The sequence below is a fragment of the Serinus canaria genome, chromosome 1 (assembly GCF_022539315.1).
Source record: "Serinus canaria isolate serCan28SL12 chromosome 1, serCan2020, whole genome shotgun sequence".
NCBI lineage: Eukaryota > Metazoa > Chordata > Aves > Passeriformes > Fringillidae > Serinus > Serinus canaria.
The window spans coordinates 95,396,964-95,419,928 of record NC_066313.1 but is presented as its reverse complement, the minus strand read 5'-3'; the positions used below and the strand labels follow the sequence as shown (position 1 = coordinate 95,419,928).

Genomic DNA, 22,965 nt, shown 5'->3' with positions numbered 1-22,965 from the left:
ATCCCACTGGATTTTTGGATACATACAGAGGTTGATTTGTTGCAGTACCAGTGTTCTCATGGAATTTAAAATGAGAAAGCTGCTAGATCTGTTCCTTTTGGAAAGCTGCTGTCTGAAGTTCGTGGCTGTTCCCCAGTTCATCAGAGAAACTCTTCATCAGTGTAATGAAATGAATAATAAAAATGACACTACAGTCTGTCTTTACATTAGACTTTATCTTCTCTTTTTTTCCCCTGCAGTTCCCTGAGTGTTTCACTCAGGGTGACCAGGGCTGATTGCCCTGTACACAGAATCCTCTTATCCCTGGCAGTGGATGTGATTATTCTTATGCTGGATGTATTTATAACAGGACCAGGCTCAGTGTATCACTACATGAAAGAAGGAATGTTCTAACATACGTCAGTTAAATAATTTACTTCTTTCAGATTTTTATCAGATTCTGCTTTACTGTTTACCTCTGTTGTTAAAAATTTTTGTAACTGCTTTTAACTCTGTTACTTAAAATATTCTTAGCTTCAAAACTACTCTCTCCATGCCTTTGTATTTTCTTTGGTAAAGGTGTTGGAAGCCAGCCCTTTGTCGTCTTCACATTAGACTTTGAGAAGATGTCACTGGTGACCATCAGGGTAGAGAATGAGGAGATTTGGTAATTTACAAAAGTCATTGAAGAATCCTTGTCATATTAGATTTTGCATGGACTGTCTCTTTTGATATTGTCTTGATATTGTACATCTACAGAGTACCATTATGGTGTCTAGCAAGGATCTGCCTGTGGTGGCCTGCCTGGCCTGTGGGTTCCCTCCTTGCTAAGATGCAGGGTTGGTGCAGTGTCACACAGAGGAGGTACTCATGGAGGAAATGTGTGCATGTTATCCCACGAGACTGTTGATGTAATTTGTTTATGCTGAGAGAAAACCTCGTATTACAGTCTAGTAGGATGGCAAACCACAATCAAAACAGTTACATTCGTACACCATGTGAAGAAGCTTATTTAATCCTCAGGCAAGCTTCAGAGGTCAAGTCCTTTCATCCCATTGCCTCGTCTTGGCAGAGGCCCAGTGCCAAGCAAGAGTCCTGTCCTTGCCCTGTAATTCCTCTTCCAGACAGCCTTCTCAGCCAGAGGACACTCTGTCTTCCTTGGCTGTGTTATCTCCCTGGACCTCGTGTATACATGCACAGAGCATGCATACGTGCATACAGCTATGCTGGAAATGTGTATTGCTCAGTCATCTTCTAAAGCAGTTTTTGATGGTTCTCTTCAGGCCCCTGACCTTACCTCTTCTCCTTGTCCAAGGTGGAGAAATGGAAGGGTGTGGGGAGCCAGGGCACAGTGAATTTCCCCATGGATGGCATCACTGTGGGATGGCACCACGTACAAATGGAGGTGAAAGGGCTGAAGTACTGATGCATGGGTTTAAGGTGGAAAGAACAGGTAGAAAGTCAAGGAAAACAGCAGACAGTGGTGTGTAAGGGCAAAAGTCAGAAGTGCTTTTAAATATTTTTTTTGCCTGATTTTTAGGATATATATATTGCTCTGTAACTTGAAAAATGGGAGAAAACCTATGAAAATTTGGCTATGTGCTAGCCCAGGATTTTTCATAAGCAGGGAATCAGAAAGCATTGGTCCTTAAAAACCTACATCTGCTCAGAGTAACTTCCATCCCAGTGGTGCACTTGGTTTGCCCAATTATGTTCCTTGTGAATGTGACATTCAAAATACTTCCAGGAGCCGCTGCTCTTGGAATGCCCCAGTTCGCTTTGGGCAGGTGGGGATGAGCAGCTGTGGTGGCCTCTGCTGTCTTCCTGCCAGGTGGGGTGGCTGCAGGGAGTCTTCATCTCCTCCTGAGCTTTGCTTTCCAAAGAGTTTATTTAGCACTTGTCAGTTATTTATGATGTTAAAGCTGACTTTTATGGGAAAGTCACACTAATTCATGCAAAGTAAGCTGCAGATGTATATGGCTGAAATGCTACCGAGAACTCTGTGGCTCAAAAAGGTAAAGCTTTATTCAAAGACAGGACACTGCTCACCTTTCCCAGAAAACACATAATGAAGGAGACGGGTTGGTGTTATATGGATTGGCACCAAGAAATAAAAAGCTCTTTTAGGCTTGGTCTCAAGAGATATAGAAAGTTCTTGTTAAGCATTAAGTGTCTGGGGAGCCTCTCACCTTTCAAGTGCTCAGAGTTGAAGATCTGGAGACCTTTTTAAAGTTTGTTTTATTGGCGTATATTTGCCAAGTTGTCTAGTACTTTCTTAAAAGAAAAGAGACAGGAGCTAGTTAGCACATATGAAGAGACCTATTAGAAAATAAATTATAGTTTTGTGGTTAAATGGTCTTTTAGGTCTTGTAGCTTTTTTTTTTTTTTTTAAGAAAATTGCTTTAAGTGTGGCAGTGGCAGATTACTTCACTTCTGTCAGAATATTCCCATCAGTGCATTATTTTTTGCTGACATGCTGTACAGCTTTTGAAATGTCAAGTTAGGGGAGGATCCTAGGAAGAAAGTGATTAAACATTCTTAGTTGCTCCAAAGTATATACCTACGATGAGGTTCTGTTGCATTATTTATTATATAAGAGTATTAAATTTTTAATCTTCTTCATTAAAAAAACCCCACAACATTTGCGCAAGTTTAAAATAAATAACAGAAACAAAGCGTTTTAAGAGGGATTTGATGGACTCTGTCTGAGATAGAAGATTTTTTTTGTTGTTGTTGTATGGATATGTTCTGATGCATTTTCCCTGACAGGCAAAGTAAAAGCGTCAGTTGTTAATTGCAGTAACATTCCTTTACATTTCTCTGACTATGTAAAGCAGCTATTAGTGGTACAGGATGCATACTCTGAAGGAACCTTATGTGACAGCAAGACTTGAAACAGCTCTCCTGAATGATCTACGTTTTGGAAATGTGAGTAAGTTCCATCAGGATAAATGTTAGTTTGTTACACATCTACATGAAGATGTTTCTGGCCATACAAATGTATCACTCTTACTCAGTGATGAAGGGTGGCAAAGGAAGCTCACAGTCACTGTGGAGTTGCCATGTGAGCACAGTCTTCTCCACTGTGATCTTAGCGCAGCGCTCACCCAGGGGCACTGCTGCTGCAGCTGCCTAACCTGCCTGTGTTCCATGCTAAGAAGGACTCAAACAACTACTAATACTTTAGGAAGAGTAAGAAGAGTAGAAGCAGGGAAACAGTCCTATTTTTTAAGGTATTGTCCTTTTCTGTTAATGCATATCTAGGATATAGTATGGATGTAAAAACAAGTGAAGAGGAAGATGCACTGAAGAGAGTCAAGACCTCTTTAAGAGGAGGAAATGGGCAAAGGAGAATTCAGAGCTCATCCAGGCAGATGAGATTGATTAGAAGACAAATATTATAGGGAATGGGACAATATCACCGAGGGCCAGGTCAAATGACTCCTGAGAAAGATCCCGAATAAGAATAAGAATAAGAATAAGCAGTGGAGCAGATAGGTAATGTTTTGATAGGTGACTAGGAAGTTTTGTAGATCAAGAAGTCAATCTTTATTGAATGAAAGAGGTGAATAATGGCTGACTTCGGTGCTAAATGAAGTGAGTTATATTTTTAATCTTTATCTACCATGAAAGCAGTTTCCTGGGCAGTTCTAGAGCATCAGCATTAAAGAGAAAATCCTGTGTGACTGATTTCAGTGTGTGTAGACCCACTGACTTCAGCAGACTGTTTCTATTCTTAAGCTTTCAGTATCTTACTAACCAAGCTGACAGCTTGAAATGTACCTGAAGAGCTCTTTTTAAAAGTCTGTATTTTAAGATCTGGACCTATATAAAAATTGTTTCTTTAATACTTACAATTCTAAGCTTTCTAATTAATTATGTAAAATCAGGGTCAAAGAAATCCCCAAACTTTTTTTTTTAATAGAGAATAATAGTATTATAAAAAATCTTAAATTATAATTGACCTCACTTGGTATGTTTGACTTTTTTGAAGTTCAATATCCCATCCTGTGGCCAATCTAATATGTCAATAGAATTGGGTATCCTTTTCTTTTACTGACATTTGTGTGAGATGTTATTTCACTTCTCAAATAGTTTCCCTATCTCTCTGTTGATTCTGAGAAGGTTTTTGATAATTGTTCTTATTTCATTTATTAGGAATCAACAGCTGGCTTTATTACTCTTTTTATAGATGCTGCCTGTAAGAGATGCCTTTCTAATGTGATTGAAATACTCTGAAGCATAAGAACAGAAATGAAATGAAAATTGAAATGACTCCAAATGAAACAAAAATCTCCAGTTACTGCCCTGCTGGGTTAAGGTTAACTAGGTTTAACATCTAGTGCTGGGTTGTGTCTTTCCAGTGAAGTCTTTCAGGGAAGCTGTCAGACATTGATGAAATTAGTAGAGTTCTTTATGAAGTTTTTTATAATCCTTCCCCAAGTTCACGTCCATGTCTGTGTGTGTATGAAAGGTGCTTACAACAAATCAGTAAATATGAATGTTAGCATGCATGCAGATTACAGTAATTAGTGGGCTATGAATGGATGAAAAAAATAGTATGTCTGGATGTCTACTTGGTGCTCCTTTTTGGTGAAATTGTTAAGAACCTGGTGACAGGAGGGGAAAGAAGTTGTTGACTTTAGTAGCTTTTTTTATAAGAACATAAAATCTGACCTTTCTGTATTGTATTCTGTCTTGAAATAAATGCCACAGTCTTTTTTTCACATATCTAATACAAAGTTTGCCATGTACACATTTTGTGAAAGTGTTGGTTTTTATAATCACCTTGAAAACTCGACAGTCAAATATAGTTGGTGTGTAATAATTCTTTGTGCTATCTTACTTTCATCTTTTCTTTGTAACCTGTTGACAGATTAAAATGAACACCTAGCTAGTAATAAGCTTTATTATTATTTTTTTAATAGGAGTTTCTAATAGGTCATGGCTTGCAGATACTTTATCTTTGTGCCAAACTCAACAGCAAGCAAAAAAAAAAAACCCTCTAGCAACACAAAACTAAGGAGATTGTAAACCACAGTGAGACAGAGAAGAAAGATGGAAAAATCTGTTCATAACTTTCATTCCATCCTTTTGTCTTATATCACTTACCATTGTGTGACAAGTGGAAAAACTCCTTGAGTTTCTTTGAAAGAGAAAATAATTTGTATATTTTATGGTGGCATTCTTCAAATGTATTTTATCTCTGTGTTTTTATTACAAATTTTCAGCTGAGCTGGGAAGTGGAGCAACTGACCTAACATGCAAGACATATATAGAGAGGGAAAACATTAAATCATGTTTTATGTCTTTCTACAACATTTCTGTCAGGTAGAATATAATAAAATAGCAGGAAGTTGGAAATAGAGGAGGACTTGGTAATAGGAAGACTTGGCTTTAAAAGCTTGAAATATTTGCCCTTAATATTTTGCCTTCCTTCCTTGCCAATACAATTATTTTCAGTAATCTCAGTTCTTTTTCAAATATTGTGTATTGTGAAAAGGCAATTAGTGAAAGACCTAAGCTGGTACAGGAAAACTATTCAGTCCAAAGTGATAATTCTCTTTCAGGGACATAGTAAAATATTGTTTTTGAATTGTAAATGGTTCCCACATGTATAAATAACAATAGAGAAAAATAATTCAAAATTCAGCTTTCATGTGACACTAATACAAAACAAATCAGAAGCTCAGCTGAGTAACTGAGGAAATAATTTAAAGATTAATAAATAACAATCTGTATAATGTTCTGTATAGTTTAATTGATTCCTTTTTGTTTTGCAAGTAGTTAAAGCTTTGGTGTTTTTTACCTGGCTCTACAGGAGGCATTTTTGAGTCTCCTACCTTGCTGTCCCACATGTTTTATGAAGACAGTAAATTAGTTTTCAATGCTCAGCTGTGTCCTGCCCATCCTTCCTTCAAATGCATCGGGGTCTGCTTGAGTCCTGCAGGATGTGGGTGTGACTGTCCTGCTGCTCCCTCTTGTACCTGCTGCACAGGTGTGGCTTCTCTTGTCCCAGGGAGGGTGAGCAGGGCCAGGGCTGCTGTGGCACGAGACTCTCCTGGCTCTCCTGAGTGTGGGCACTGCTGCTCTCAGGTGACAGCAGCTGGGGCACACCTGCAGCTGGGGCACATCTGCTGCTAGGACACATCTGGACACCTGCAGCTGGGGCACACCTGCACACCTGCAGTTCCCTAGGGCTCAGCTTCAGGAGCTGCCTGCTCAGCTCCACTGGTTGAGGAAGTGCCCAATTGTTGCTGCCCTTAAAGTTGTAGTGGCCAGCAGGAGGATTCTGCTCTGCAGGCATGGAGGTTTGAGAGAAGCATCAGAGCTGACAGTTCTTTTTGCACACATATTTTTTTCCCTGTTCATAACAACATTGGTTTTTACAGAGGCACATAAGAACTGTGTGGGGTCAGTGCTCCCAAGAGAGCTGGGGTTTCGCTTTTAGAATGAGACATTTGGCTCAGACATAAGAAATGGTGGAGGTTCAGGTGCTCTCTCTCAGACATAAGAAATGGTGGAAGTTCAGGTGCTCTCTCACTCTTCCAGCTCACCAAGGGTGACCCTACTCTTCATTGCTTATTAGGCTCTCTTTTATGCTTGTCACCATGTAAAGTATGTATTTATAACTCTTAAGTGTGTAAACATTGCCACAGAGTCTATTAGCCTATCTTCTGTTTTGCTGCTGGTGTGGTTCTAAGATGCTTTTACCAAGGACTATTATAATAAATTATAAATAGTTAAATATCTGTTTAGAAATCTTCTGACTCAAGATTATTGTACATATGAGGACTAATTCAATTTGTTTTTTTGGAAAATGGCAACTATTTTCCTCAACTGTTGGAAACTGAAGAACAGAAGGGTCTGCAAGCAAATTAATCAAGGGGAAAGTAGTAAAACCAGCCCTGCTCAGGCTTTTTTCCTCCCTTCTGTGTGGGAAACATGACGTTTTCTAACCCGATAGTGGGAATGTTTTCTTCTGCAGGCCTGAGTCACTTGGGAGGAATGCTAAGATTCATGCACAAGATTAATTTTCTCACTGCTGCCTTCTCCACTGCAAAAATGGAAGTTTCCTTTCCTTTGAACTTTTCTTTCATTTCCAGCAAAATTTCCGATACTCTGAGCATTTTTTCCCCTTCAATTTCAAACCCAGTTTTCTTCTGTAAAATCTGTAAAATTTTTCCTTGCCCTATAGTGACCATGAGCACAGAAGTAATTAATCTTTGTTTGCTCTGCATTTTATGCAGTTCTGCAGAATACAGAGAATCCTCTGCTCTCACAAAGCTGTGAACAGGAGTTTTTACTTTATCAGGGTTCCCTGGATGTACAGTATCAGTTTAATCCAGTTTTTTTCCATTTTCACCAATATTAATTATACCTAATCTATAACAACAGGTGTTCTGAAATGGCATTTATATTTATTTTGGATCCTCTGAGAGAGATTACTTTTGCTGTCATCTTTCTTAATTAAGCATTAACAATTATTGAAAGAATTAGTCTTAAATGCTGAAATTAAAATAAGAGATAAAGGATGTCTTTCCAAGTGGCTCCAGAGTAAGCACTACTCTCTATACATTGAATCTCATCAAAGGCCAGATTTAAATGCACCTTAATTTCATTTTGACATGCATTGCATAAGTGTTCCCATTGAATTTGAGCAAAAAGACTAAAAGCTCTATTTTAAATAATAATCTGCCTGTTAAAGTAATTTTAGGAAAAGCAGTAGTACAAAAATGAGTTCATGTTCCCATGGCCAATGCACCTTAATTTATATAATTTTAAGATTTGACACGTGTAGTTGAAAGGCATAATAAGTGAAAGGTGTGCAATTGGCCTTTTCTCAGTAGTTTGTAAATAACAACATGTTCTGTACTATCCCTGAGGGAGCAGGAGCAAAGCTCCAGGTATCTTTGTACTTTGGGCTAGGCATTACTTACAGCACTAACCATGACAGCTTTGCCCTGCATAAAGCACTGCTATTCCTTTCCATACTGCAGGGGAAATGCCGGAATTTGCTCCCTGCCCTTCCTGTGTCCCAGTGCTGCTGCCCAGAGGAGGGGTAGCAGGTGACCTGGGGGTGATAACACTGGCTTTGGACCCAACAGTATCTTTAGGGCTTTTGTTTGATTAAAAGGAAGTCAGTCTGGAGAACAGTTAGGAAGAAATGGAGATGCTTCAGGTGAGTATATGAGTAACTTGGTGTGCTCATGTGCAGGTACCACTGCTGTGTGTCATGTGTGCCTGCTGATGCTCATCAGCTGTGTTCTCTCTGATGCTCACAAGTAATTGGACAAGTAATTATTCCAGTTAAGACTACAAAAAAAAAATTAAGCATAATTTCCATTTTACATAGGTTGCTTTCTCAGAGAGGTGTATTTTCACAAATAAACCACTGATGTAGCTGAAATTTCTGCCTTGTCCTTCATTTAGGATAGGCCTTTACTCAGGGTTTCTTGTAGTGGTAAGGGACAGAAATTTTCTTGTACCAAATGCCCTGTTCTTGTCATTGAAGAGATTCATTCTCCACTGTCATGAGGAGATCACAGAGGTGAAAAAAAAAAGGTAGCATTAAAACTCTTGAAATTCTGTCTTATTCAGTAAATTAGAAGACATAATTAGTAATTGAAAAGGTAATTAAAATTTGACAGGCTGCCAAAATTTGAATATCAAGTTATTTTTTAAATGGTGCCCTATTTTTTGAAATTATTTGTGACTCTTCTGGCCTTGTTTTTTTTTCTCACCTTCCTGCATCTGACTGTATTTCAATTCAGTTGAAATTCATTTCAATGCTTCTCATTTTCTAAAGCCCTGAATTTTTCTTTACCTGTTGCCAATATCCTCTTTCATTCTGTGTTCTTCTTGTTTACATTTGCTGCTTTTCTTCCATAGGTTTCTGACACTGTTGATTTCCTGCTCAGTCCCATACTGGCTACTCATTAACTTCCCATGAATTGTTCCCTTTGGGTACTGAATGCTTACTTCTACAATTTTTCATGATCCTTCTTTTGTTCCTTTCTTATTATACCACCATCAAGACTGGTCATTATTCCTGTTTACCAACATAATTTTCTGGGACTTGTATATCATTAGGTAGAAAAGAAGGCAACTTTGCATTTGGGTGTACTTAACAGGGTAGAAATTAATTAGAAATGTAGAAGATAAAACTGTCCCCTTGCCTCTGAGAGTTAAATTTCATGTGAGTTTTATATTTAGATTGCATTGCAATTTCTGATTTTCCATATTCAGATCAGCCCCTTTCCATTTTCTCCATATCAATGGAGAACTTAGTTTAGAACTTGTTCTCTGATCAGTGAAAAAATTCAGATGGATGGATGAAAACTCACATTTAGTCTAAATGGGAGGAAAATTAATCTCAGTAAGACTTACTGAAAATATCTGAAGCATCACACAGATTAATAACATGCTAACGTGTCAGGTTAAACTGGAGAAGGAAACAGATTGAATCACAAACTGCAGAAGACTTTCTGAGCATCTTGCCGAGGCCTTTTCCAAAGGCATTTGTTTTATTTATGGTGGATGTTACTTCAGTATGTTTCTAAACAGACAAGAAAGAGGAATCAGCGTCTTAAGAGCAGAGAAATGTACTTGAAATGTAGCACTTCACACTGTGTTCCAGCCTGTCTGAGAGCAGTTCCTGTAAAGCATCTGGAGGAGAGAAGGGATCAAGCCCTGGGTCTTGGAGATGGATGCACTCGTACTTGGGCAGTGAGCTCAGGGTGGGGTCTGCATCTGACACTGCTGCTGCACTGCTGCTCCTGCCTCTACAAATGGTTTCCTGCTGACCTTAAACAATTTCCTTGGGGCTCCAGGAAAATAGGGAGGGAAGTGTCAGACTGCTGAGTTTTAACAGACTTCTGAGATGCTTGGCTTTTTCTGGAGAGGAAGCTGCAGCCTTGAGCGAGTGCCTGAGCTCCCTGTGCCGTGGAAAGGATGAAGCTGGTGCTGCATCACAGACCTGCCAGTGTGCCAGAGAGGGCTGCACAGGACCCAGAAAACATGGGTTCACTGTTCTCCAGGGTGGCCTGGAGAGAGGTTGCAAGCCAATTTATTGGAGCTACAAGCCACTAGGTTAGGGAATAGGCTAAAATTGGGAATCTCTTTATGTTTGCTCTGGTTCATTATGTTGGTTTGGTTTTTTTTATCTGACTTTTGGGTTTGATTTGTGGGCTTTTTTTTTTTTTTTTTCATTCACCCTTTCCTTAGTTTACTTTTGTTCTTTTTTTTTTTTTTCAGAAATATATTCTGATATCTGTGTAGTGTTCTGAGCCTGAAGCTCTTTTTTTTTTTTTTAATTCCTTTTTTCCAGAATAGCCTAATCCCATGTTTTTGAATTAAAACTGGTCATCTCTTTGTCCTGTAAGCATGTGGCCTTTCACATGTGCCTTGGGAGACCACCCAGAGGTACTTTCTGCCTTTTCAGTCACTGCTCTGTGGACCTCAGTGTGGTGTGGTGGGGCTGAGGTTTGGAGACCAGACTGACATTTTACTGATCGTGCCAGAAGGGCTGTGGAAAGCTGGGCAGTTTTCCTGGTCTAAATTTAAACACCTGTGTACAGTCCCTGTTAGGCATGTGGCGCCAACCTTTTATTTTGGTTTTCTCACATGTAAATTGGAGTGACTGTTGAGAGCTGGGTACTTCACAGGAGTATGGATTGGTCCCCTGTGCTGCTCTGGATTCAATGAGCTGTATATGTTGTTCTAAACGTGACTGCAAGCTGATCATGGTTGCTTTGTTCCTACTAGTCACAACTCTCAAATGCTGTGAGGTATTATTCCCACTTGCTTCTAACACTGCACAAAAGAGAGAAGATGTTAATTTTCAAAGTAAAATCAAACAGTCATTTTTTATGTTCTCAAATTCTACCAAGAAACAAAGACTTGCCTTCTTCTGATTTTTTTTCTTTATAGGATCTTATGTAACAACCAAAGTGATAGCCCTTAGACTGACTGAACTTTTGTACGTTATTAATGTGACTTTTCAAGATCTTGCATGCTTTTGCACATCAGACTACAATAACATGGCATTGGGACCATCAGTAGCAATTTGGATCACTTTATCACCAGTCTTTCTTTTTACTTATTACATAAAATCTTTACCCAGAGGATGTGGAGTTATTCTTCAGGGACATTTGTATCCTAGGATGTCTCAAACCCTTTCTACTGAGTGCATTTCTTTCAAACATGTCAAAATACTGTGTAAAAGCCTAGTCATCAAAAATTAGAATGTCTCTGTTTCTTGCTTTACAAAGTAGTGACTGAATCTGTAAGATAAAACCTTCAGGAACCTCATGAGAAGTTTGTGAACCTTAGCCCAGCTCTGTTTTAAAAAAGGCTTTCCTTGTGTCAGACGTTTTTGCCAGTTAAGACATTAGAAAAACTTCCACAAACAAGGTGTGAAAGCAGAACAAATGAGGGTGGTCCTACTCCAGCTAACCTTTACTGAAAGATTGATGTGAGCTTCCTTTAGGGCAAAGTTGTCTTCCTGTGTATTCATAATAGAGAGAGAGAGAGATGGTTTTGGGTCTGTACTGGAGTTCTGTGGCTATTCCACCCTGCCAGGTCCCAGTTAACTCTTTTCTCCCTGGCTAACTTAATTTACTGGCATTGCTGGGCACCCCTTTAAATGTGGCATCATGGACAGTTCATGATTCTGTTTTCTAGAGTTTTGTTTTCTTGAATGATACACAAGCAGACCCAAGTGTCTCAGAAGTGAGGAGTGTTTTGGGGTACCTCAGATTTCAGATGATGAAGTCAAGTTTGATCTTCTCAAAGGTTGAGGGCACAGCATCAACCTGCCTCAAAAAGCTTCTCAAAGTGAGTGGTTGTAACCTAAGGCTGAAGCAGCATATTTATGCAAAAAGCCACATTCCCATGTCACAGAGAGTGAGATTATCACTGTGGTCATCCTGGGGGTCTTGCTCCCTGTCAAGATTTGGAAGAGGGAATAGCAGAAGCAAGACATGATCTGTCCAAAGTAACAAGGTCTTCTTTTGTGTGAGGAAATAGAACAGACTGAAGCTCTGAAGTCATGCAAGCATTTTCTCTAGGGAAGTATAAATGTCTGAAGTATAACAGAACCCAGTTTGAAACCAGGACTCTTTTAAATACATCTACTCAGAAGAAAATCTGACCATTTTGTTCTTAAGTTTGCAAGTCATAGGCAGGATTTACATAAGTATTATTATTTACAGTGATAGTTATAATGTTTGAGTTAAATATCCTCTAGCAATCAGTGAGGAGTTAAATTTATATCCTTGCCTGTTTTGTGTGTCACACAGTGCTATATATTAAACCTATTTGTCAGGTGAGTGTTGATCTGAATGGAACAAGTCTCTTGCTCAGAGCAGCCTTGCTCATGCTGAAGTTGTGCCTTACCTTCTGGAAATGCAATGTAGTTGAATGCCAATAGACATTGTTAACTTGGCAGTAGCTCAAGCACTGTATTGCAGTGAGGCTTGATTTCTTTTATGCCAAGCACTTGATTTATCCTGAGTTTACAGGACTGTGACAGACTATAATCTAGTTCTGGGCCTTGGAATACTTCCCTGAAAAATAGGAGGAGTGTAGTTTACTTTTTGTAATCATACTGTTGGTTTTTTATGGCTAATAGAATATTGTTCATATAATATATTTAATTCTGGGTATAGTGCTGTGAGAGCTGAATAGTTAGTATTATATAGAGTTAAGAACACTAGAAAGGCAAAAAGCCTGAGTCCAGTTTATGAAGAATGTACAGCAGTATGGCAAATGTGTGAATGGGAAAATTCCCTGCTTTGTAGATTCAAGTAGCATGTATATATGTCCAAATGGCTTTGTTGTGTTTTTTAAATAAGAAAATAAATCCTCTCATTCTCAAACTTCCTTTTGGAGGCAATAGGACCTTTTCTTACTATTTTTCTCTTTTTCTTCAAGCCTACTCATCCCCTGTATTCAGCTGTAGTCCTGAATCTAAGCAGTACACTCTGGATTTTTTTTCTTGGATTTTGTGCTGGTGAATAAAATTCACAGTACTCCCTGTGAGAAGCAAACAGAAGACTAAATATCTTGACCTGCAGTGTAATTTGGTTATTTAAGATTCTAATCTTCATCTGCTTGGTTAAGCTATAAGGATATTCATTTTAATGCACGGGCCAGGTAGTAAGTCATGTCACTATGAGTGTTTGACATGTGAAAATCTTCACACTGGTGCTTATTCATTTCAAGACACAGGAAGTTCCATGCTACTCAGCTGCTTGTTCTTCCATAAGATTTAGCAGCACTTCGTTGTAGAAGTTCAGTGCTAGAAACAATAAATTTATATTCATCAGCTTCATGGTACAAAACTGTACAGATAGAGCAGTTAAAAGAATATGGTAGTACTGAGAAATTTGCTTCTCATTTGCTTAGCTGAGGCTGGGATTCTGACTTCATGTTCTGAGTGCCTTTCAATCTGGTGTATATATGATTAATGTTGGTGAGTCACTTCTGATGGGAATTTTCGCTTTTTCTCACATTGCAAGATAGGGAGACTTTCTGCTCCTCCTACCACCAGTTCAGAAGCACTGTAGAAGACAGAAATGAGGAGATAATTTTTCTTGTTTTCAGAATTGCACTCTGTTAAAGGAACTGAGGACATAGCCAGTGAGTCCCTTTGGCATTTGCTGCACAGGTGTCTGCAAACCAACTAGGACAGCTGGGATTGGGATAAAGGTGTAAGTAGATTTGTTGAGAAATGTTCTTACTGCTTATTTAAATTCAGAATTCAGGTGGGAACACTAGTCTTGAAAAAATGGGAAGGAGTATTTGGGAAGAAAATTATTCTGTAGGTGCGGGAAGGCAGATCATGACCTGAATCCTTTCGGGGTTCGTGGTAGGAATTGTTGGAGCTCTAGAGATCTGCTTATTCCTGTCAGAAGTAAATAAATAAATTTTCCTGGGGGGAATATAGTGCTTCATTAACACAGCATAGCTCAACTGTAAAATAATGTAGGCTTGTCTACAGAAATTTCCCTGTGATTTTTGAAAATGCTTTTCCTCTGTTTCTGAATGTGTGCGTGTGCATAAAGAATGAAATACATGGGTTGATTGTGAGATTCAGTTATCACAGAATTCATCAAATAGGACAGAATGGCTTCCATATTGAGAATTTTAAAGGGCTCCACCTGTATCTAGAGACCAGATATTTGGAAATGCCTAGGTACATAAATGTACTGGAAGTCCTCAGTGGTATTTTACAGAATTTAAAGCAATGTAATAGCTGCTGATTGCAGCAGGGCTTAGGCAACTGAGTCGCTTCTGGTTTAGACAGCCCTGCAAGACCTCTGTGTAATTTTAGTCCTCTAAGTAATGTCAGAATACGGTCTAATGCTTCAATGAGTATGCTTCAGCTAAAATTTGAAGTCTACCTGACCTCACCTCTGACACTGAGGACAGACCTCTTGAGCTCATGTCTTGGGGATTTTGTGTCCAAATCGTGTTTCTCTATGGAGCTCTACCTTAAGACAGGGCAAGATCACTTAAATCAAAACCACTGGTACTGCAGACAACTGTGTCAGATAATTCTTGTTGTTATGGTTGTGACGTTCACTATAAACAACATTTGTTGTACCAACTATTTGGTGACCTCTAGGAATTTATTCTTCTATTTTCTGTCTACCTTTTGGACTTTGGTATTTCAAAACTGACTCAGCAGAAAGCATATGGCTACAGTGAGTATCAATGCCAATTATTGTGACTTTAGTAACAGTGCTGTTAGTTTGGATTCCTATTATTGCTGGATACATAAGTTTAATTCATTCTGTTGTGGATTCTGTGTCCTGCAGTAACATTCAATTTGTATTGCTAACAGGTTGGAAAAGAAATTAACCCATGGGGAAAAGAAATTTTGTCTAATATATGCACTAACAACTCTTTAGAAAGCGACTTCCATTGAAAAAAAAAAAAAAAGGGCAATTAATTGTACCAGAGATTGATACTTTCCCTTTTTTCCCTCTGTTCCTCACAGCTTTTGGAGCTCTGTTTGCTTTCCAAACAGAGGTGTAATGACGTGCTCTGAGTGACTAAAAAGGCTTATTTCTGCCCTAGGCTTAGAGCAAAAAGGATGAATGCTTTGGTAGTGTAATGCTGATCTAAACACTAGGGGTGAAAACCAAGCTTTATGAAGAAAGAAAATGAAAAGATTTTATAATGACTTCATTACTTCTAACATTTGTTTTCAGTATTTTCTGCAGCATTTTTTTCTTTCCTGAAGAACCCTGTAGCTTCCATGCAAGTTCCTTTGCCCTGTTGGTTTTTGTGACTCGTTATTCATTAAAAATCTATTACTACCAACAGAAGATGCTCAGGTCAAGCTCTTGGCTGCTATAAAATGCACACTAAATACTCAGTGTGAATTCTGGTGGGCATTTGCACTTACCCAGCAAGTAAGGATACCCTTGGGAACCCTGCAGAGAATTGCTCAGACTCCAGTCAGACTGCAGTGTCCAAATTCAGACCATGTGTACAGCATGGCTCTTTGGAAAGATTTTTAAGAGTGAGCCTGGAGAAAATGTTAGGAGTGGGCAAAGAAAATCAGAACTGTGGGTTAGGAGGAGAGTGTTTCTCCTGTATTCTGGCCTTACTTTTTTCCCTTCTCTGTATGGTTTATTCCCCCTTTCCCATGCATCAAGGGACCCTCTGTTGTACTCTGGAATAGTTTGTGGTTCAGGAGGAGGCAGATTCCATCAGCCTTACCTGGAATCAGGCAGCATAGGACCACCTCTGCACCAGGTCTGCAACATGGGCTGCCACCCTGGAATTTACAAGTCTTGCCAAGAGCCTGATGAAGATGGTCCAGCTGACTGTTCCCTGGTAGCATTGTAAGATCAAGTTCCTCAAGTTCATGGAAAAAGGCACCTCTGTGATCACACACTGTGACTGTAACACCTACTGGCTTCTGTGACAGGAGCTTTCTAAATACCTTGGGTAGAGCACGTTTTTATTATTCTGAAAAGGGTTCAGAAAAATGACTTGGTACATTGCCATCTCTGAATTCTCCTTTCTCCAGGCAGTTGGAACCTGTGTACAGACACCTTTTTTTTTAATGTTTACCTTTTCAAATCTGCATATCATCTGAATTGACAAAGGAAATATATCTTTCTGCCTTCTTTTTTCATCACCCTACAATATCCTAGATATTATACAAGGAACACTGGGAAAGAAATTGTAAAAGGAAGATGGAATAGCAGATCTAGTTTGTAGTCCCTCTCAGAGTTTAGAGCCAGTCTGTTTTCATCCTGGCTGTTATTTCCTGGATTATGGGTTATCATAATGAAAAATGGATTATGATACACAGTAAATGGTCAGTGTGCAACAGTTAAAAATAACTAAGTGATGCCATCTGCTGTTTTAAAATCTTATTTAGCATTACATCTGACTGAACTGGTATCCTAAGAAGTGCGAACTGCCTACGCTGAGTACAATGTCAGACATGTTACCTTGATGTGTGTCAAAGTTAGGCAATATAAATATTGATTGTGATTAAATATAGTAGACTATAGAATGTCAGAAGAAAATGTGATACTAGTGTCAATCCAAAACAATTCCTTGGTGAATTTACTTTGCAAATAATTTGAGGGTTTTTTTCCAGACTGTTTGGTTTTTTTTGTATTTCTGAGAGGAAGTAGTACAATCTTGTGGAATAGAGGGGAGATTGATGATATACCAACCCAATAAAGTGTATGTTTATTAAAACATGTTATGTGGTGAAATTCTTCACATTACTTATATATTTAGTACAAGTTATCTACAGCTTTATCTATAGCACACAGTGCATTTTTTAGGAAAGAGTTAACCTGACAATGGTTTTCAAAGAAGTTGAAAACCACATTTCTGGAAGACATGTTGCTCAAAGAGAAGTCACTCATTGTCTCAGATCATAACATGTAACAGTTGAATATACATTCAACTAAGCTAAATTTGAAGTGGACTCTGGACTACCATGTTCAGCATTGAAATAGTTCAGAGAATATTATCTGAATATTCAGAGTATATCTGATATTCAGAGTATTTCATTCAGAGAATAGCAAATAATTACTTATTTCATGTATGTGTATGTGTGTGTTTGCTTGGGGGTTTGACAGCAAGAGTAAAGGATGTATTTTGTTCACATGCAGTTATTCCAGATTGCAGTTCACAGGTTGCCATTTAATGAAACACTGACACATGGTAGAGTGATCTGAAATGCAGTCAGCAGTGCTTAGCAGGTATAAAGGGCTGCAGAACCAGAGAGATCAGATTTAACTTTTTCTGCCTTTTTTTTTTTTTTTTTTTTTGTTGCTTTTTGTAATGGTCTGACTTAACCTCAGTTTCCTGTACTTTGTTTTTCACCACAGTGAAAATCATCTGAGTTCTGTGAAGGTAACTATCACTGTTGCCCTGCTGTGACTTCATATTCTGAATGGATATGCCTTGTTTAGTGAGGTGTGAGTAAAGATGTGTTTGGACATAAATTTATGTATAACCATGGTCTGATATTGAAAAGTGTTGATTTCTTGTGGATGTTGGGGCTTTTTTAGAATATTATCAGTACCGCAGTGATGTGTATTTCTGTTTGAATTTTTAAAAGATACACAATCGATGCTTAGAGTTTTGTGTAGTTTAATTTTAATAGCAAAACTTATTCAATATATAAATATTCATTTCCAGATGTAGTACACTAGAAGTGCTCTCCTTCTGGAGCATTATAAATAATTTGGTTTCTCACTCTGCTCTGGGAGCATATCTGTAAAATTCACAAATGACCAAACCAACAGCAAATTAATTTTACTGTTAATCCCTCCAAGTGTTATGCTGTTCAGCTGCCTTTTATTAAGGAGACCTGCAAATCATGCTTTGACAGAGAGAAAGCTGTGCATGTATTTACATCTTTCTTGTAGCATGCCATACCTCTTTTAAACTTCTGTAAAATTCCTTTACAGCCAAAATGTCCAGTCTGAAGAATAAGAAATCATGAGGTGGTTTAAAAAATATAGAGATATATTTTTAAAAATCTATTCAACGAGCCTTTAGATTTTTGTTTTCTTAACATTCACATTTCCTAACTGTCTACACAACTCTGAAGGCTCAAACTTTGCTTTAAGAGGCAGGAAAAAATGTGAAATTCAGATTTTTATGTAATCGTGGTTTAAAAACACAGAAACTTCACTGCACTTCACAGAGTTTACTGTAAATTTCTAAGTGTCCATCAACCAAAACCTCTGACAGCATAGAATTATGATACATTTACTTACATGCAAATCTGCTGCTGTTAATGTAGTCCTGAGTGTGGGCATGAACTGTAAACTGTGTGTTAGGCTTTATTTGGCATAGTTTCCAAATGAGTGGGAAGGGAAATAGTACTTAGTTTAGATAATGTAATCTATGAGTTCCTATTATATTTCCAGGGCAAATGCTGCACTCAAAATTAGAGCATCAGTAACAAAGTAAGGAGATGTTATGGTCTTGGGTGTAGAAAAAGCTGCCTTAAGGTAAGAGGACAATTTAAAGGTCTTGTTGAAAAAAAGCTGGCAGAGATTTTATTCCTCATGAAAACTCAAGGAGCTGCTGAGATGATATTTGAAAGAAGTTGCAAAAATGTTCTCATTTTCTAATTAGCTCATCTTTCTCAGGGAGTGATGACTGGCTGTTAGCAAAGTCTTTTTCTGGAAATGTCAAGGCTTTTGGGTAACATGCCTTCCACCACACCAGTCTGTCTGTATGGAAAACTGAACTGGTCCCTCTCTACAGGATAATGCAGTATCAGGGTGCCCAGGGTGCTTCTGATTCCATAAGCTGATGTTGGCATTAGAGTATGGATTAAAGGCATGGATGGTGGGAAGGCATGACCAAGATGTAGGGAAGATGGAAGAAACATAGAATTAAAGAAAAACCAGGCTGTCAAAATTGTCTTTTCTTCAGTCTGCTCCCCAAGATTTTGTGCTGCGTGAATTTTTCACTATAGCAAAGTGCTTCATAAATTTAAAATGTAAACGCAGAGGATTTCTTTCTCTTATTCTCTGGTGTAATTTTTACTTTTATAACTCATGTTCTTTTCCAGCTGAGTGCTATTTCCAGGGAAGCCAATTCATGCATTTTAGAAGTGAGCAGTGCTTTGGGAAGTCTCCAAACTGACTGAAAAAGTACAAAACCCGTAGTGAAGTACCAACATGAAGACCTAGAAATGCAAGGAACCATGCACATGATCACTGTTTACCTTCATTCCAGCCATACCTGCTTACAGGAGGAGAAACATTTCAATGGCTTGTCTTTTTTTTTTTTTTTTTTTTTTTTTTTTGTTTCTGTTTTGATGCTGAGTTCCCAGAGATGTCTGATCCTGAGTGTAAACTCCACATTATGAGAGGCCTCTCTTAGGCTTTGAAGTGCTCTCTGTCATGGGAGGGGGCTTGCTGTGAATGAGCCTCAGGTTTGCCTGAAAGACATCACCATGTCTGACTTGCTGCAGTCTAACACACCTGTTGGGAAGGTGGAGGAAATGCTCATCCCAGAATTTTCATCTCTGAAACAGAAAAGGTAATTTGTTGCAGATTATGAACTAGGTGACAAAAAGGCAATTTCTCTTGTAACTAGGAGCAAAAGTGTAGCAATGGTGTTGGGGGTTCTTATGTGGTGTGCTTGGCTGAATAAATAATTGATCAGAATCATGATGCAGATGGCTAGGTCAATTTTTTTTCTTTTCTTGTTTCTTTGTTAGTCTGATACCATATATATATAATTCTTTTTCTGCAGCCTAAGATTTGAATGATGAATCGCAGCTTATTAAGTAATTTTGGTGCTTGTGGGATAGGTTGGAAGTCTGGTGTAGGATTTTATTGGTTTAGAAAGGTTTACTTTAGTTCCTTCAGCATTACCCTATTTTGTCACCTCAGGTTATTTCAATAGCCTGCTCTGTGAAAATTGGGTTGTATTGAGTCTCCCTGTATGATGTAGAGATTGAAATAAATGTGATGGTGTGATGCCTTAGATCAGAGTTAGGATTCGGTCTATACTTAAGAAGATTTGCAGTTAAAAATACAAAATTACATTCATAATGACTTGTCAGTTCAGAAAATGATTACTTCCACTCACTAGGGCAAGCAAGTATGAACTTTTTGTGCTTGTTAGAGAAAAACTCAGGCCACTGTAATTTTTAAATAAAATTAGATGGTCTGCTGAGAAACAAGAATTCTTTCTCCAGATAAGTAATTTTCTATTTTTTCCTTTTCTTTTGCTTCTTGCTTGAATTATATCATGGAGTAAAACACTAGCATCTTTGCATTTAAAAAAAATATATCTAGTCACTCTTATTTCCTTAGTCTCTCCAAATGGATGTTGTAGAAAAAGTAAGGTTTTCTGAGTGTGCTGAGAGTTGTCTTCCCTTCCAAGCAATGTTGCAAAATGCATCATCAGTTCAGCAGTGTAAGCATGGTTGCTTCTAAGGGCCAGGAGGAATCACCTTTGGCTGCAGCATTTAATTTGTCTGATTTCTGTGTGCTGTGTTTTGTGAGAACCATTAACAGTGGCTCTTTGGAGAGTGTAAATACAAGAAACTGGGTACTTATAAAACTTCTGAAGATGCCCCTTGAGGTGTGTGTAAGGTATGTGAGGTGTGTGTAAGGTATTTCTTAATGTGGTTAGGCAGCTTCTGCCATTTGTTAAATTGCCAAGCCTTTAATTGTACTTTATATCATCCGATCTGGACTCCATCCAGAATTAATGTTTCCCACTTGTAATATTTTTGGGTTTAGTGACTTGCATGCAATCTGTGGGAAATTAAGGCTAGAGATTGACAATGACTTCGGTGGTGTTCTTGGGAAACAAGTTAGAGCTGATGCATACTGTGGAGTTAAGGAAGGGGGGCTGGGGAAAAGTAGGCACAGCACAAACCCTGGTAAATTTAGGCTCACTTTCTCTTTTTCTAGTTGCACTGGTGTATTCAAGCCCAATCTCTTTTGTCTTCTGTATAGTGTGTTGTGTTGATTATTTAGCTACTGGACAAATTTACAACATGCTGGAAGACTGGGAAAGGAGCAGTTAAAGATCGTGCTGGCTGTGGCAGGAGAAGTGTTGAGCAGAGCCAGGTCATGATAGCTCAGTCTTTAGCAGCTTGGTAACTTCAACAGGTTTCACCTGCAGAACTGTCTTCAGGTTGACAGTATCAAAATTTTGTGAGAAAAAGATAAAAAAACAAACTTCAGTCTCTCCACAGTTCTTAGTTTCTAATGGAGAATTTATAGCAGCTGATAAGAGCAGAGTGGACTTAGTGCTTACAGACTTGAAGTTTGGCTGTGCTAAACATGATTTATAATTCAGTACTGTCAGTTAAAATTGGTCAATCTATGATATGGTCTGATGGTTGCAGCATTACTTTACTATATTGGTGCAGTGTGCAGCATTAGCATTCTGCTTAGAAATTAGAGTCTGTAACATCCCAGATCATTGCGTGATAAACCTTCCTGCAGCAGCTCCTGCTGTCCCTGGGCTCTCTGGTTTCAGTCACTTCAAGTTTGTGAAGGCTCACTTGCAGAGTGGAGTTTTACAAATTCCTGCTCACCCAGGATCTTGAGGGAAATGTAGAGTCCCCCAGTGTGGGAACAGAACCTGCAAGAATCTATAATCTTGGCCACAGAGAGAAAATGACCACATCCACTGAAACATGAGGTAATATCTCCCACATACTGAAAGAAAACAAAAAACAACATGCAGAACCAGACTGTGAGAAAGGATTATCTAGTAAGTTTAAAACAGCACTGTATGTGTTTCTATTTTAAGATTATTTAACATAAATTGATGTTATCTAAGTCCACATGTCTCCAGTGAGGGAATGTCATCTGAGTGCACAGAACATGCACATTGACTTGGAAGAATAAACAGCTCTTCTTTGCTATTTTTTTTTTTAGGAAAGAGGGAATGTGATTTCCCTTGTTACCTTTAACTCCTTCCCCAGGCCATGCATGTGTCATAAGCTAGCAAGCCAGCAAAAAAGAATTTTATTAGATCAAGTAGGGAAAGGATCAGCTAAAGCTCTGAAGACATCTCAGCTTCTGAAACCTCTTGCAACTTTTCATCACCAGTACTCCTAATATTCAGGATTTTGCATTGTATGAAGGTCTGGAAACCTGCTGATGGTTCTTCTCAATTAAGCCTTGGGATGAAGTGACCTTCTCTGGGAACTGAGTGGGTGTGAATCTCCATGCTGAAATCCAGAAGGTTGAGGGTGGATGGAACACAGTCAAAAGAACACTCTGGATTTAGTAAGCACCATGGTTCCTACTTTTTCAGTTTTCTATGTACCTGGCAAGGGCACAGAGAGGCTATTTTTGAACTGTCTAGACTATTCTTCTAAAAGGGATCTTTTCTTTTTCCTCTTCTGGTTATTGGTTATCAGGAAGAAGGGAGTTAGCATGTCTCTTTGTGAATTTGCCCACCCACTGAGCCCACATAAACATTTTACAAAGCATATTTATAGAACTATTTTAAGAGCTTGTGTCCTCAAGAGCTGTGCATTTATAAAACTGGCTTGCATGTAGTTTAATCAGTGCAGAAGCATCACTACTAACATAAATTTTTGCATGGCATTTTCTATTTGATGTAAAATCCACTACCTCTCCCTACTCCCCCAGTTTAGCTTAAAAAAGTTATCATGTACACAAAGACAAAATGTGAATGTGCTGCCCAGTGATTTAAAGTTGACACTTCTGGTAAGAGATTATTTGAATTATTGATTATTCCAAAGATGGAATCTATTTCTCCACATTTGAAAAGTCTTGAGCATCAGGTGAAGTCCCTAGTGACTAGAAAAAAGGAAACATCAGTCCTATTTTCAGAAAGGGGAGAAAGGAAGACCTAGGGAACTACAGACTGGTGAGCCTCCTTCCCATACTGGGAAGATGATGGAGCAGATCCTCGTGGAAGCATCGTTAAGGGACATATAAGAAAAGGAGATGATCTGAGACAGCCAGCAGTGCT

General features: G+C 38.6%; 1 protein-coding gene across 3 annotated transcripts in view; it reads left to right on the top strand.

The window, feature by feature from the left end:
- ARHGAP6 (Rho GTPase activating protein 6) overlaps positions 1-22,965 on the top strand; it is a 312,914-nt gene that overhangs the window by 179,690 nt on the left and 110,259 nt on the right. Inside the window, exon 1 of one of the 3 annotated variants that reach the window (XM_009089772.4) lies at positions 13,594-13,694. The exons of the other annotated variants lie outside the window; for them this stretch is intronic. The gene's annotated coding sequence lies outside the window, so the exon portion shown is untranslated. Of the gene's footprint in view, positions 1-13,593; positions 13,695-22,965 lie in introns of those variants that run through there. 3 annotated transcript variants of the gene reach the window in all.